The sequence below is a fragment of the Coregonus lavaretus genome (genome assembly GCF_964263955.1).
Source record: "Coregonus lavaretus genome assembly, contig: HAP1_SCAFFOLD_2713, whole genome shotgun sequence".
Taxonomy (NCBI): Eukaryota; Metazoa; Chordata; class Actinopteri; order Salmoniformes; family Salmonidae; genus Coregonus; species Coregonus lavaretus.
In genome coordinates, this window is record NW_028166477.1 from 36,398 (window position 1) to 51,660 (window position 15,263).

Genomic DNA, 15,263 nt, shown 5'->3' on the forward strand with positions numbered 1-15,263 from the left:
CAGATTTTCTATGGGATTAAGGTCTGGAGACTGGCTAGGCCACTCCAGGACCTTAATGTGCTTCTTCTTGAGCCACTCCGTTGTTGCCTTGGCCGTGTGTTTTAGGTCATTGTCATGCTGGAATACCCATCCACGACCCATTTTCAATGCCCTGGCTGAGGGAAGGATGTTCTCACCCAAGATTTGACGGTACATGGCCCCGTCCATCGTCCCTTTGATGTGGTGAAGTTGTCCTGTCCCCTTAGCAGAAAAACACCCCCAAAGCATAATGTTTCCACCTCCATGTTTGACGGTGGGGATGGTGTTCTTGGGGTCATAGGCAGCATTCCTCCTCCTCCTCCAAACACGGCGAGTTGAGTTGATGCCAAAGAGCTCCATTTTGGTCTCATCTGACCACAACACTTTCACCCAGTTCTCCTCTGAATCATTCAGATGTTCATTGGCAAACTTCAGACGGGCCTGTATATGTGCTTTCTTGAGCAGGGGGACCTTGCGGGCGCTGCAGGATTTCAGTCCTTCACGGCGTAGTGTGTTACCAATTGTTTTCTTGGTGACTATGGTCCCAGCTGCCTTGAGATCATTGACAAGATCCTCCTGTGTAGTTCTGGGCTGATTCCTCACCGTTCTCATGATCATTGCAACTCCACGAGGTGAGATCTTGCATGGAGCACCAGGCCGAGGGAGATTGACAGTTATTTTGTGTTTCTTCCATTTGCGAATAATCGCACCAATTGTTGTCACCTTCTCACCAAGCTGCTTGCCGATGGTCTTGTAGCCCACTCCAGCCTTGTGTAGGTCTACAATCTTGTCCCTGACATCCTTGGAGAGCTCTTTGGTATTGGCCATGGTGGAGAGTTTGGAATCTGATTGATTGATTGCTTCTGTGGACAGGTGTCTTTTATACAGGTAACAAGCTGATATTAGGAGCACTCCCTTTAAGAGTGTGCTCCTAATCTCAGCTCGTTACCTGTATAAAAGACACCTGGGAGCCAGAAATCTTTCTGATTGAGAGGGGGTCAAATACTTATTTCCTTCATTAAAATGCAAATCAATTTATAACATTTTTGACATGCGTTTTTCTGGACTTTTTTGTTGTTATTCTGTCTCTCACTGTTGAAATAAACCTACCATTAAAATTATAGGCTGATCATTTCTTTGTCAGTGGGCAAACGTACAAAATCAGCAGGGGATCAAATCTTTTTTCCCCTCACTGTATATACAGGGAGTACTAGTACCATATCAATATAGAGCTATATACAGGGATATGAGGTATTTGAGGTAGATATGTACATGAAGGCAGGGTAAAGTGACAATGCATCAAGATAGATAATAATAAGACTAAAATAAAGAACAGAGTAGCAGCAGCAAATGATGAGTGTAAAAGTGTTTGTGTATGTGCGTGTGTTTGTGTTGTCGGTTTGTGTGTGTGTGTGTGTGTGTGTGTGTGTGTGTGTGTGTGTGTGTGTGTGTGTGTGTATGTAGTTTCTGTGAATTTGTGTGGGTTTTGTGTAAAAGTGTCTGGGATGATGTTGTGTCAGTGTGTCTATAGTGTGTATACTATATATAGTATTGTGAGTGTGCATAGAGACAGTGCAAGATGGGGTCAGACTTGTTTCTCTGGTACTGCTTGCCATGCGGAAACAGAGAGAACAGTCTAAGGCAGGGGTGTCAAACGTACGGCCCGCGGGCCGGATCAGGCCCGCAAACGGGTTTAATCCGGCCCGCGAGATGATTTTGAAGAAAAAAAGAAAAAAAAGAAAAAAAAATGTATATATTTTTTTTAAAGTATAAAAATGCGCTGCAATTTTTCAATAAAATAAACTGCTGTTCCAATTGCGTCCACTGGATGGCGCAATAGCAATTGTGTTAAGCAAGCAAACTGTTTATACCGGGGCAGAGCAAGTAGGTCAAGCACGTGCAGCCAATGAGCTACTTTGTTTTGCCCGCGATATTTATTACGGCTTCTACTTTTAACATTATGTGCTTTGGCACCCTCATTGCCCCAATATGTCTCTGTCAAAAAAGAGAAAAGTGGACGCAGAGTGCAGAGTGTTCCAAGAAAAATGGTCATCCTATTTAATCACGGAATTGAATGGGAAAGCTGTATGTTTGGTGTGTTCAGAGCATGTTGCAGTGCTGAAAGAATATAACCTTCGTCGCCACTATGTGAGTCTTCATGCCGACAAATATGACAACTTTCAAGGACAGCGGAGATGAGAGAAGGTGAATGAACTGTTGGCGGGTCTGAAGAAACAGCAGTCTGTGTTTACTCACAGCCGAGACATCAGTGACGCTGCAGTGAAAGCTAGCTACCTCATTGCTAATGAAATCGCAGTGGCTTCAAAACCATTTAGTGAGGGTGAATTTGTAAAAACATGCATGATGAAGGCAGCGGAGATTGTGTGCCCTGAAAAGCGGCAGGCTTTTGCAAATATCAGCCTGACAAGAAACACAGTTGCAGACAGGATTTCCGATCTTTCAGTGGATTTGGACAGCCAGTTGAAGCAAAAAGTAAAGTCATTTATTGCGTTTTCGGTTGCAATTGATGAAAGCACGGACATTACAGATGTTGCACAACTGGCCATTTTTTCATCCGCGGAGTTGATGACACATTGACCGTCACCGAGGAGTTCGTGGAGTTGGTGCCGATGACAGATACAACGACAGCAGCTGATATTTTTACCGCACTCGTCGGCGCGCTGGACAGGGTCGGAGTGGACTGGTCCCGCGCTGTCAGCCTGGCTACAGATGGTGCGCCCTCAATGATCGGGAAAAAAGCAGGCGTTGTGACAAAGTTCAGAGAGAAAGTGCAATCTGCAAATGGAGGACATGATTTTTTGACTTTTCACTGTATTTTGCACCAGGAGGCTTTGTGTTGCAAGTCATTAAAGATGGATAACGTCATGAAGGTGGTCATCCAAACTGTTAATTTCATCCGATCCAGAAGCCTGAATCACCGTCAGTTTGACAGCCTTCTCAGAGAGAAAGACCACATCTATGGCCTGCCATACCACACTGAGGTAAGATGGTTAAGCCGAGGTGCTGTGCTGAGGCGTTTCTTTGATTTACGAGAAGAAATTGAACAGTTCATGGAAGAAAAGGGCAAACCAGTGTTAGAATTTCATTCCGCAGAATGGATGCCGGACCTTGCATTTATGGTGGATGTTACAGAGCACCTGAATAACTTGAACAAACAGCTGCAAGGGCGCAACAAAGTTGTCACGCAGTATTATGACAGCATACGTTCTTTCAAGTTGAAGCTGTCATTGTGGGAGACGCAACTTGCCGGTGGTGATGCAGCTCACTTCCCCTGTCTGAAAAATGTGTGCGCGACCCAACATGTGGCAGACATGAAGCGGTTCAAAGATAAAATAACTGGACTGTTACGGGAGTTTGAGCAACGCTTTCAGATTTATGTTTATATGTTTTTATGTTGATGTGCTATTGTTTTTAAATGATTTTATTTTATTTGTATATTTAACCTATTCTTGACTCTGTGGTTCTTGCACTTGTTTGGGGAACAGGATTTCATTCTTTTTATCTACATTTCTGCCTGAGAAATGACACCCTGATATACTTCTGTGAATCACTGAGGCATTGTGTGTTTGTGTGTTCTTTGTCCTCAGAACTTTCAAATAACTTGAGGTGTTTTATGATTAATAGTGATGTTGTGCTTTTGGACACTGTCCTCAGGCTCCAGCTTTATGTTTATATGTTTTTATGTTGATGTGCTATTGTTTTTAATTGATTTTATTTTATTTGTATATTTAACCTATTCTTGACTGTGGTTCTTGCACTTGTTTGGGGAACAGGATTTCATTATTTTTATCTACATTTCTGCCTGAGAAATGACACCCTGATATAGTTCTGTGATCTGTGAAACAGTTCTGTTAATCACTGAGGCATTGTTTGTTTGTGTGTTCTTTTTCTTTAGAATTTTCAAATAAACTTGACGTGTTTTATGATTAATAGTGATGTTGTGCTTGTACTATTTTGGACACACTGTCCTCAGGCTCCAGCTTTATGTTGTATGTTGATCGTATTAAAACAAAGAAAACAATCTGAAGTTGTTGTTTTTAAGTTATATATACCTTGATTTTTCCGGTCCGGCCCACTTGGGAATAGATTTTCCTCCATGTGGCCCCTGAGCTAAAATGAGTTTGACACCCCTGGTCTAAGGCTTGGGTGGCTGGAGACAAAAGTGCTTATATGTAAGCATTTCACTGTAAGGTCTGCATTTCACCTGTTGTATTCAGCGCATGGGACAAATAACATTTTATTTTCTAAAAAAAAAATGTTGATCTTAGCTTCAGTTTTTTTCTCTCCATGTTTTTGACAGTGTGCAGCTATATCCTTTACAGTATCCTGTTTTTGAAACCTAACCACCTGTGATTGACATTCTTTTTTAAATAAGGACTATGAAAGAGTGCAGACAGACCATTGTTTCCATTACATCTATAGGCACAACATCATCATCCCATATGATATACAGTACATACAGCACTGTAACGGAAAACTGTCATTTATACGGTCATTTGAGGCATTATCAACAGTAAAACAATGTTGAAATGTTTTACTGCAGCATACTGTAAATCAGGGTTTCCCAAAGTTGGTCTTGTTTTTCAAATGATACTGTAATTCCACCCCACAGAATACAGTACCGTACCGTATATTTTGAGCACCAAAAACCTTTTGTCCACTAGTGGGTGGTATTGATGTTTCTGGGACATTAACATATTGTGAGTAAAAAAAAAATACCGGAGAAGATGGCTGCCGTTTTACAGCCCTCTAACCAATTGTACTATTATGTGTGTTTTTTCGCGTTATTTGTAATTTATTTCTGTACATAATGTTTCTGCCATCGTCTCTTATAACCAAAAAGAGCTTCTGGATATCAGGACAGCGATTACTCACCTCGTATTGGACGAAGGATATCCTACAGACACCCGACAAGGCCCAAATCCCCGTCATTCGCAGGAGAAAGAGACAGAGATATTGTGGACGTAGGTCGGGGTGCCTTGTAAGGATCCGACGGCGAGCGAGTAAACTGCCTCTTCCATCAAATCCTATTAGCCAATGTTCAATCATTTGAAAATAAATTAGATGACCTAATATTACGGTTATCCTACCAATGGGACATTAAAAACGGTAATATCTTATGTTTCACCGAGTCGTGGCTGAATGACGACATAATAATAATAATATGCCATTTAGCAGACGCTTTTATCCAAAGCGACTTACAGTCATGTGTGAATACATTTTTGTATGGGTGGTCCCGGGGATCGAACCCACTACCCTGGCATTACAAGCGCCGTGCTCTACCAATTGAGCTACAGAGGACCACGGACAACACACAGCTGACGGGATATACGCCACATCGGCAGGATAGAACGGCTGACTCCGATAAGACAAGGGGTGGCGGTCTGTGTATATTTGTAAACAACAGCTGGTGCACAAAATCAAATACTAAGGAAGTCTCAAGGTTTTGCTCGCCTGAGGTAGAGTATCTTATGATAAGCTGTAGACCACACTATTTACCAAGAGTGTTTTCATCTATCTTTTTCATAGCTGTCTATTTACCACCATAAACCAATGCTGGCATTAAGATTTACAGCTCATTGAGTGCAAAGGCCATAACTAAACAGGAAAACACTCATCCAGAGACAGCGCTCCTAGTGGTGGGGACTTTAATGCAGGGAAACTGAAATCCGTTCTACCTCATTTCTACCAGCATGTTAAATGTGCAACCAGAGGAAAATAAACTCTAGACCACCTTTACTCCACACACAGAGACGCATACAAAGCTCTCCCTCGCCCTCCATTTGGCAAATCTGACCATAACTCTATCCTCCTGATTCCTGCTTATAAGCAAAAACTAAAGCAGGAAGCACCAGTGACTCGGTTAATAAAAAAGTGGTCAGTTGACGCAGATGCTAAGCTACAGGACTGTTTTGCTAGCACAGACTGGAACATGTTCCGGGATTCTTCAGATAGCATTGAGGAGTACACCACATCAGTCACTGGCTTCATCAATAAGTGCATCGATGACGTCGTCCCCACAGTGACCGTACGTACATACCCCAACCAGAAGCCATGGATTACAGGCAACATCCGCACTGAGCTAAAGGGTAGAGCTGCCGCTTTCAAGGAGCGGAACTCTAACCCGGACACTTATAAGAAATCCCGATATGCCCTCCGACGAACCATCAAACAGGCAAAGAGTCAATACAGGACTAAGATTGAATCGTACTACACCGGCTGTGATGCTCGTCGGATGTGGCAGGGCTTGAAAACTATTACAGACTACAAAGGGAAGCACAGCCGCGAGCTGCCTAGTGACACAAGCCTACCAGACGAGCTAAACCACTTCTATGCTCGCTTCGATGCAAGCAACACTGAAGCATGCATGAGAGCACCAGCTGTTCCGGATGACTATGTGATCACGCTCTCCGTAGCCGATGTGAGTAAGACTTTTAAGCAGGTCAACATTCACAAGGCCACAGGGCCAGACGGATTACCAGGATGTGTACTCCAAGCATGTGCTGACCAACTGACATTTTCATGTCCCTGACTGAGTCTGTAATACCAACACGTTTCAAGCAGACCACCATAGTCCCCATGCCCAAGGACACTAAGATAACCTGCCTAAATGACTACCGACCCATAGCACTGACGTCTGTAGCCATGAAGTGCTTTGAAAGGCTGGTCATGGCTCACATCAACACCATAATCCCAGAAACCCTAGACCCACTCCAATTTGCATACCGCCCCAACAGATCCACAGATGATGCAATCTCTATTGCGCTCCACACTGCCCTTTCCCACCTGGACAAGAGGAACACCTACGTGAGAATGCTATTCATTGACTACAGCTCAGCGTTCAACACCATAGTGCCCTCAAAGCTCATCACTAAGCTAAGGATCCTGGGACTAAACACCTCCCTCTGCAACTGGATCCTGGACTTCCTGACGGGCCACCCCCAGGTGGTAAGGGTAGGTAACAACACATCTACCACGCTGATCCTCAACACGGGGGCCCCTCAGGGGTGCGTGCACAGTCCCCTCCTGTACTCCCTGTTCACCCATGACTGCATGGCCAGGCACGATTCCAACACCATCATTAAGTTTGCCGACGACACAACAGTGGTAGGCCTGATCACCGACAACGATGAGACAGCCTATAGGGAGGAGGTCAGAGACCTGGCCGTGTGGTGCCAGGATAACAACATCTCCCTCAACGTGACCAAGACAAAGGAGATGATTGTGGACTACAGGGAAAAAAAAGATGACTGAGCACGCCCCCATTCTCATCGACGGGGCTGTAGTGGAACAGGTTGAGAGCTTGAAGTTCCTTGGTGTCCACATCACCAATTAATTAACTATCATGGTCCAAACACACCAAGACAGTCGTGACGAGGGCACGACAAAGCCTATTCCCCCTCAGGAGACTGAAAATATTTGGCATGGGTCCTCAGATCCTCAAAAAGTTCTACAGCTGCACCATCGAGAGCATCCTGACTGGTTGCATCACCGCCTGGTATGGCAACTGCTCGGCCTCCGACCGCAAGGCACTACAGAGGGTAGTGCGTACGGCCCAGTACATCACTGGGGCCAAGCTTCCTGCCATCCAGGACCTCTATACCAGGCGGTGTCAGAGGAAGGCCCTCAAAATTGTCAAAGACTCCAGCCACCCTATTCATAGACTGTTCTCTCTGCTACCGCACGGCAAGCGGTACCGGAGCACCAAGTCTAGGTCCAAAAGGCTTCTCAACAGTTTCTAGCCCCAAGCCATAAGACTCCTGAACAGCTAATCATGGCTACCTGGACTATTTGCACTGCCCCCCCACCCCATCTTTTTATGCTGCTGCTACTCTGTTAATTATTTATGCATAGTCACTTTAACTCTACCCACATGTACATATTACCTCAACTACCTCAACTAGCTGGTACCCCCGCACATTGACTCTGCACCGGTACCCCCCTGTATATAGCCTCCCTACTGTTATTTTATTTTACTTCTGCTCTTTAAACCTTAAATGGTCGAGCATTTTGCCATGTCCTTTTGGTTTGTTTTGCCCTGTAGTCGCTGCCAGTTTGGAAGCCTTTGTTAAGGCCTCTAGAAGTGCAAGTGATATAAAACACCAAATATTCATTGATACTGTATGCTGTAATGTGGAAACACTTAGCAGCCAAACTGCTTGCACCAATCCCATGTAATTCCAGTAAAATATTGTGAAATATGAACCCCTCCCATTAATGAAATGTCATTAATTCATGTATTCATTCATTATTTTCGATTACACTAGTATTTACTTTTTTACAGCAAAATACAGTCAATTTTATTGTATTGTACTGTGTGTCATTACACAGTACTTGCTTTGATACCATATTCATATTACAGCAGGTGTACTGTAATATGAAATACATAATTCTACTGGCCACTGAGCTGCCTGTAAGCTACTGTCAAATTCATGTTAACCCCTTTACAGTGAGCATTATAAAGCTGTAAATGCATGTTCAGGCTCTGGTTTCTCTTTTTCCCAACTGATCTTCACTCACAGCCTCTGGTGGGCACATATTCAAAGCAAGATCCTAGCAACAAACTGTGTTCACATTTGAATGTGGGTTTGGCTGCAACACAATGCCACAGGCTTATTCATCTGTTTTCATAGGCAACACGTAATAACAGTTATATTTCCACTGATCTATGAACACATTAATCAGTTTAAAGCCATTGAATCACAGTTGCTTTGTTTATGACCCACAGATGGCAAGTCAATGACTCTGATTTGGACAACACAGAACTACAGTGCTATGAAAAAGTATTTGCCCCCTTTCTAATTTTCTCTTCGTTTGCATATTTGTGATACTGAATGTTATCAGATCTTCAACCAAAACCTAATATTAGATAAAGGGAACATAAGTGAACAAATAACACAACATTATTTCATTTATTTCATAAACAAAGTTATGCAACACCCAATTCCCCTGTGTGAAAAAGTAATTGCCCCCTTACACTCAATAACTGGTTGTGCCACCTTTAGCTGCAATGACTCCAACCAAATGCTTCCTGTAGTTGTTGATCAGTCTCTCACGTCGCTGTGGAGGAATTTTGGCCCACTCTTCCATGCAGAACTGCTTTAACTCAGTGACGTGTGTGTTTTTAAGCATGAACTGCTCATTTCAAGTCCTGCCACAACATCTCAATTGGGATTAGGTCTGGACTAGGCCATTCCAAAACTTCCAATTTGTTGCTTTTTAGCAATTTTCATGTAGACTTGATTGTGTGTTTTGGATCATTGTCTTGCTGCATGACCTAGCTGCGCTTCAGCTTCAGCTCACAGACGGATGGTCTGACATTCTCCTGTAGAATTCTCTGATACAGAGCAGAATTCATGGTTCCTTCTACTAAGGCAAGTCGTCCAGGTCCTGAGGCAGCAAAGAATCCCCAAACCATCACACCACCACCATGCTTGACCTTTGGTATGATGTTCTTACTGTGGAATGCAGTGTTTGGTTATCGCCAGGCATAACGGGACACATCTCGTCCAAAATCCAACTGAAGACCAACAGTATGTGTGTTTGTGCATGCGTGTGTGTGGGTGAGTAAGTGAGAGAGAAAGAGTGTGTGTTTGTGTGTGTGTGTGTGTGAGAGAGAGAGCAAGAGAGAGAGAGAGAGAGAGAGAGAGAGAGAGAGAGAGAGAGAGAGAGAGAGAGAGAGAGAGAGAGAGAGAGAGAGAGAGAGAGAGAGAGAGAGAGAGAGAGAAGGAGAAAGAGAGAGAAGGCGAGAGTGTGTGTTTGCATGTGTTTGCATGCATGTGTGTGTGTGACAGAGTGTGCCACATCACACTGAAGGACACGTTGTCACCGATCAATAATCAAAGCAGAGTGTCACGTTGCAAACAACAGTCCTCAATGCCCTCCAGTGCTACTATACTTGACTATGGTTGCATCCCAAAATGGCACCCTTTGGGCCCTGGTCAAAAGTAGTGCACTATATAGTGAATAGGCTGCCATTTGGGATGCACCCTGTGTTAAGAATCTGTGGCAGGAACACGGCCTTTGATGGACGTGCTACTGTACATAATCAAATCCTTATTCCTCATTAGACATTTGACTTCTATTATCAGGAGGCTCCAGCTCCTATCCAAGGGAGTCAAATGAGGTGATGACATTTGGATCGCTGAGTCGGGCAAAACCACTCACAGGCAGTCAGGGTAGTAGTACAGTAAATAATGGAAGATCTAAGTTGATTTTGGTTTAGCGGACTGACATGCACACGTGCACAGAATACCCAACTCATATTGAGTGAGATGTTTTTAGAGAGGGACATTTTCAGAAAGCTTTGTTAGGGTTGAGTTGAAGATATCTCGTTACAGTTATTGTGAAAACCTACGGGATGGTAGCTCTACAGGAACAGGGTTGGAGTTAAAACCTACAGGAGGGTAGCGCTACAGGAACAGGGTTGGAGTTAAAACCTACAGGAGGGTAGCTCTACAGGAACAGGGTTGGAGTTAAAACCTACAGGAGGGTAGCTCTACAGGAACAGGGTTGGAGACCCCTGCACTAGGGTCTATAGGCACTTGTGTAGATCTGAAAGGAACTGATAGGTGTAAATAATTCATGTGGTCAGGAACAATTCCTGGCAATACGTATGACCAATATGGTAATAGCTCCACCTTACCCTAATATTTTCTCTATATTCATGCTTCGGTTCGGCTGGCGCCTAGCTAGGCCCAACCCGCTAGGCCCAACCCGCTAGGCCCAACCCGCTAGGCCCAACCCGCTAGGCCAACCCGCGAGGCCCAACCCGCTAGGCCCAACCCGCTAGGCCAACCCGCGAGGCCCAACCCGCTAGGCCCAACCCGCTAGGCCCAACCCGCTAGGCCAACCCGCGAGGCCCAACCCGCTAGGCCCAACCCGCTAGGCCCAACCCGCTAGGCCAACCCGCTAGGCCAACCGAACGAGTGTGCTCCCATACTCCCATATTAGACTATCACTTGAAAAACGAGTCCTAGCAATAGCAAACATCTCAAGATGGACAAACTAATAGTCAAATAGTCAAATTAATCTAAGATAACTCAAGAAATCTGTCATTAATTTTGCAGAGGAGATCTTAGTCGCGCAATTTTACATCTAACTAAGATGTTTGCATGAAAACGATTTGTCTCTCGTTGAAGAATCCCTACTGTTGACCAAGCCAAAGACCTTGCCGAAGACCAAAACAAACAAAGACGTCACAAAATGTCGTCATAATATATGCACTAAGTGTTCCGAACTGTTTCGGGTGTAATGCATGCGGACGCCTTAAGAGAGTGGCTGACCTTCAACCTCTTAGAGCTAATTGAGGACTGTTTTTATTGGCTAAGAGCGACTGTATGAGAGAACAATCGTTTGGTTTTCTCATATTCTTTGCGAAAGACGCACAGTGCCAGAAAGAAAGAAGCATATTTCCCAGAAAGAGGTAGAAAATGTATTGCATTTCAATGCAAGAATAACTTTCTGTGAAAGCTTCTATAGAAATGTGAAGATAATACATTAAAGCCTTTCAAAAATGATTTTCTAAACAAGAAGAGTGCCTTGAGCATCCTGGAGAAAAAAAGTAAGCTCTGAACCTATTCAATGTTTTTCCATTGCAAAGTGGTGAATGTTTTTCTCAAATATGGTTTCCTCGAAGCAAAGTCATGTTTTCTCTTTCCTTCCTGTTTTTCTGTGAAGGACTGAGTCAGAAGCAGTATCACTGTTATCCAAGCCTGGGGCCACTCACAAACCAAAGACAACCAGACATGTGAAACATACTGCTACCCTAAAAGCTCCTCTTTCCTGAAACGACTGTATTAGACAGATTGACTGTTTTATAGACTGCATGGGGTGTTAGAGGAGAGTTGTGTTACTAAGGGAAGTACACAGGCAGTGACATAATTAATAGAAAGCAGCCAATATGAAACTGTATTACAGTCACACATCATTGGCTAACTGACTTACTACATTCTTCGAAGAAAAGTGCTATCTAGAACATAAGAGGGTTCTTCGGCTGTCCCCATAGGATAACCTTTTAAGAACCATTTTGGCTCCAGGTAGAACCCTTTTGGGTTCCAGGTAGAACCCTTTCCACAGAGGGTTCTACATGGAACCCAAAAGGGTTCTACCTGAAACCAAAAAGGGTTATACCGGGAACCAAAAAGGGTTCTCCTATGGGAACAGCCAAAGAACCATTTTGGAATCCCTGAGCAGTTTTTCTTCCTCTATGGCAGCTTGACCACTGCCTCTTAAGCCTAATGTATATCATACATCAGTGGAGGCTCCTCAGAGGAGGAAGGGGAGGACCATCCCCCTCAGTGAATTTCATAAAAATAAAATAGTGAAACATTAAATAAGTTATCCTTTTTAGATGAAACTATACTAAATATATTCACGTCATCAAATCATTGATTTAATCACACAGTTTTGCAATGAAGGTCTACAGTAAGCTCAACAGCACTCTGTAGGGTAGCACCATGGTGTAGCCAGAGGACAGCTAGCTTCTGTCCTGCTCTGGGTACATCGACTTCAATACAAAACCTAGGTGGCTCGTGGTTCTCACCCCCTTCCATAGACTTACACAGTAATTATGACAACTTCCGGAGGACACCCTCCAACTTATCAGAGCTCTTGCAGCATAAACTGACATGTTGTTCACCCAATCAAAGGATCAGAGAATGAATCTAGTATTGAAAGCATAAGCTACAGCTAGCTAGCACTGCAGTGCATAAAATGTGGTGAGTAGTTGACTCAAAGACAGAAAAAGACAATAGTTCACCAGTTTTGAACAAATTCATTTCTTCAAAAATGAAGGAGAAGCAAGAGAGAGAGAGAGCTATATTTCATTGTATTTTTTTCACTTTCACTTACTTAGCTAGCGAATGCAGCTAGCTAGTTTAGTATACTCAAACACCCGGCTCAAACAGTGAGGGATGCTATGTTAGCTTGCTGGCTATGGCTATCCAACATTGGAACTCTTCCAAGGTTTTATTAATTTATTGCCGCAAGGGCCCGCCGGTGTAAGTGCTAAACTGCTTGCTGCTGACTCTACACTGTACTGCATGACTGTAGCGGGTTTACTAACGTGTTAGTTTAAGTAGCTATGTTGACTATGACATTAATAGGGTGACAACGATGTAGGCTGTGTGTAGCGGTTAGCTTTTATGATATGAAGGTTTGGCTTGGAAAGGTTTCTTCGCCTGGTCACAGACAGCTGATGTATTGTGCACTGAAGTCCACAAATGAAGGGAAAAGGTGAGAGGAGGAGAGCACGTAGATGCCAGAAGGAATTATACAACAACCAAAGAGATCATGCTGTTTGTATGTGGCTGCTATGAAAGTGAACCGTGTTTGCGTGTGATCAGGGGTGTATTCATTCTGCCAATTCTGTTAAAAAACATTTCTTAAACGGAAGCAAACGGAACAAAATGGGGATAAACATACCTGAATTTTCCAATAGAAACTCTAATTTGCAACTGTTGGACTAATGATTACACCCTAGATCAGCTAGATGCAAGCAAGAGTGTGCAAGGCAGTATTGAATGTGTCAATGTCTGTCACCTTGATTACTAAAATGTCTCTCAACCTACCACCTACAGTGTAAACTTTCATTCATAGCCTAGGTTGTAGCAACCTCATGATGGTTATAGGGAAAATTTGAGTATCATGTAGTAGCCTAAACCTATCGATGTTACATTGAACTGCGTGAATGGAATATGAATGACATTCAATATGCTGTAATAGAAATAAGGCCATTCTTATTTAAAAAATAATCGTCCTCATCTTAAACGGCACCGACCACCACTGTCGTACGTACATTCATGAGAAATTAGCTACACAAAATGGTGTTCTTGCGTTGAGTTAATAAATCCTCTTAGATTTAAAGTCCCCATGTGGTTCTGGTACCGGTTCCGACCGATATTTTCGTTTATAAATCGATCTGTGCACACCATAGATGGAAATGGCTTGCATTGAGAGATCGCCCTTGTTCCCACGGCCAGAGCAGTATATTTTCTGAGCCTGTGTGACGTAGGATTTGAAATCTGAAACCAATTGAAGCTGGGATGTCCCTCCTACCATTTCATTCACTCTTCCGACAGTCCAACTCCTGGCTGAATCCTACGTCACAGCCACTGACAAAGCACTTGCCTGCAATCGTTACATCGTAGCGCAGCAGGAGAGAGTGGTTTCATCACGGTAGCACATTCAGAGATAGATTTATAGCCATTAATCTAAAAAAATTCATAGATTTGAAACAAAAAACACTGCCTGTTTGTCATAGACGCACCAGATTAATATTATTAATAAGATGAATGAGATGAACGGAGAGTTCCTATCAAGTTCAGGAAGCTATGCTAGAGCTCTGTGAGATGTTCACAGCGATGGGGCAGACGTTTTGATCAAGAGAGACCTTTAGAAAATATGCACATTTTCTCTAACACTAAACATACAAATATGTATTTTACAGTTATAAAGAAGGTGAAATCTTATAGTTAGTTGTTTTATAATTTGATTATGCTATATTTAGAAAGCGTATAATTCATTTCAAGCCTTATTCAAACAGTGTTGTTGAATAGGAAATATATCATATAATATATTTCATATTTTCATATTTGTATTTTATTTGTACTGTGTACTTCAGCTTGTGTCCTCAAAAGTGACTACACCTCAGCAATTTATAACAATTTTTTACCAGAAAGGTGAGATTCTAACCTTTGAGTATGCAACATTACTAGTTATTGTTTATGGCCCTCTCATGATAAATAATCACTTTTGGGGATTAAGTAGATTACATTTAGTTATATTTAACTGGTTAAAAACAGCCGAGGTTCACACGTCTGCGTATTTTTGCTATGCAACTACACAGGATCACCATTTTGCGTAGTTAATTGTAGTTCTTGCTTTACACATCCGCTGTTCTCACTCACATGCAACCAACCAGGGATCTGTATGGGTTTTGTGTGGCAGGAATTAGTTGAGAGGTTCTGGCCCATGCACAAACACACGCAGGCACTCACACACACACACACACGCCCACACAAGCCATCCTCCTCTCTGATCCCTGTGTATCTCCGGAGCCACGTCTAAGAATGATGAGAAACTGTTCTCTGTTCAAATGGAACACTAGCACCACAGCTGCAGTACCAGAACATAGTGCCCTAGCAGCTCCCCTGTGCACCCATAAAATATGTCCCCCAGTTTGTGCCAGGCACAACAGCACCATGGTAATGATAGCTAACATG

General features: G+C 43.2%; 1 protein-coding gene across 1 annotated transcript in view; it reads right to left on the reverse strand.

Annotated features, from left to right (window-relative positions):
* LOC311114667 (proprotein convertase subtilisin/kexin type 6-like) overlaps nucleotides 1–15,263 on the reverse strand; it is a gene marked incomplete at its 5' end in the record, with an annotated part of 39,642 nt that overhangs the window by 11,949 nt on the left and 12,430 nt on the right. The gene's annotated exons all lie outside the window — the stretch shown is intronic.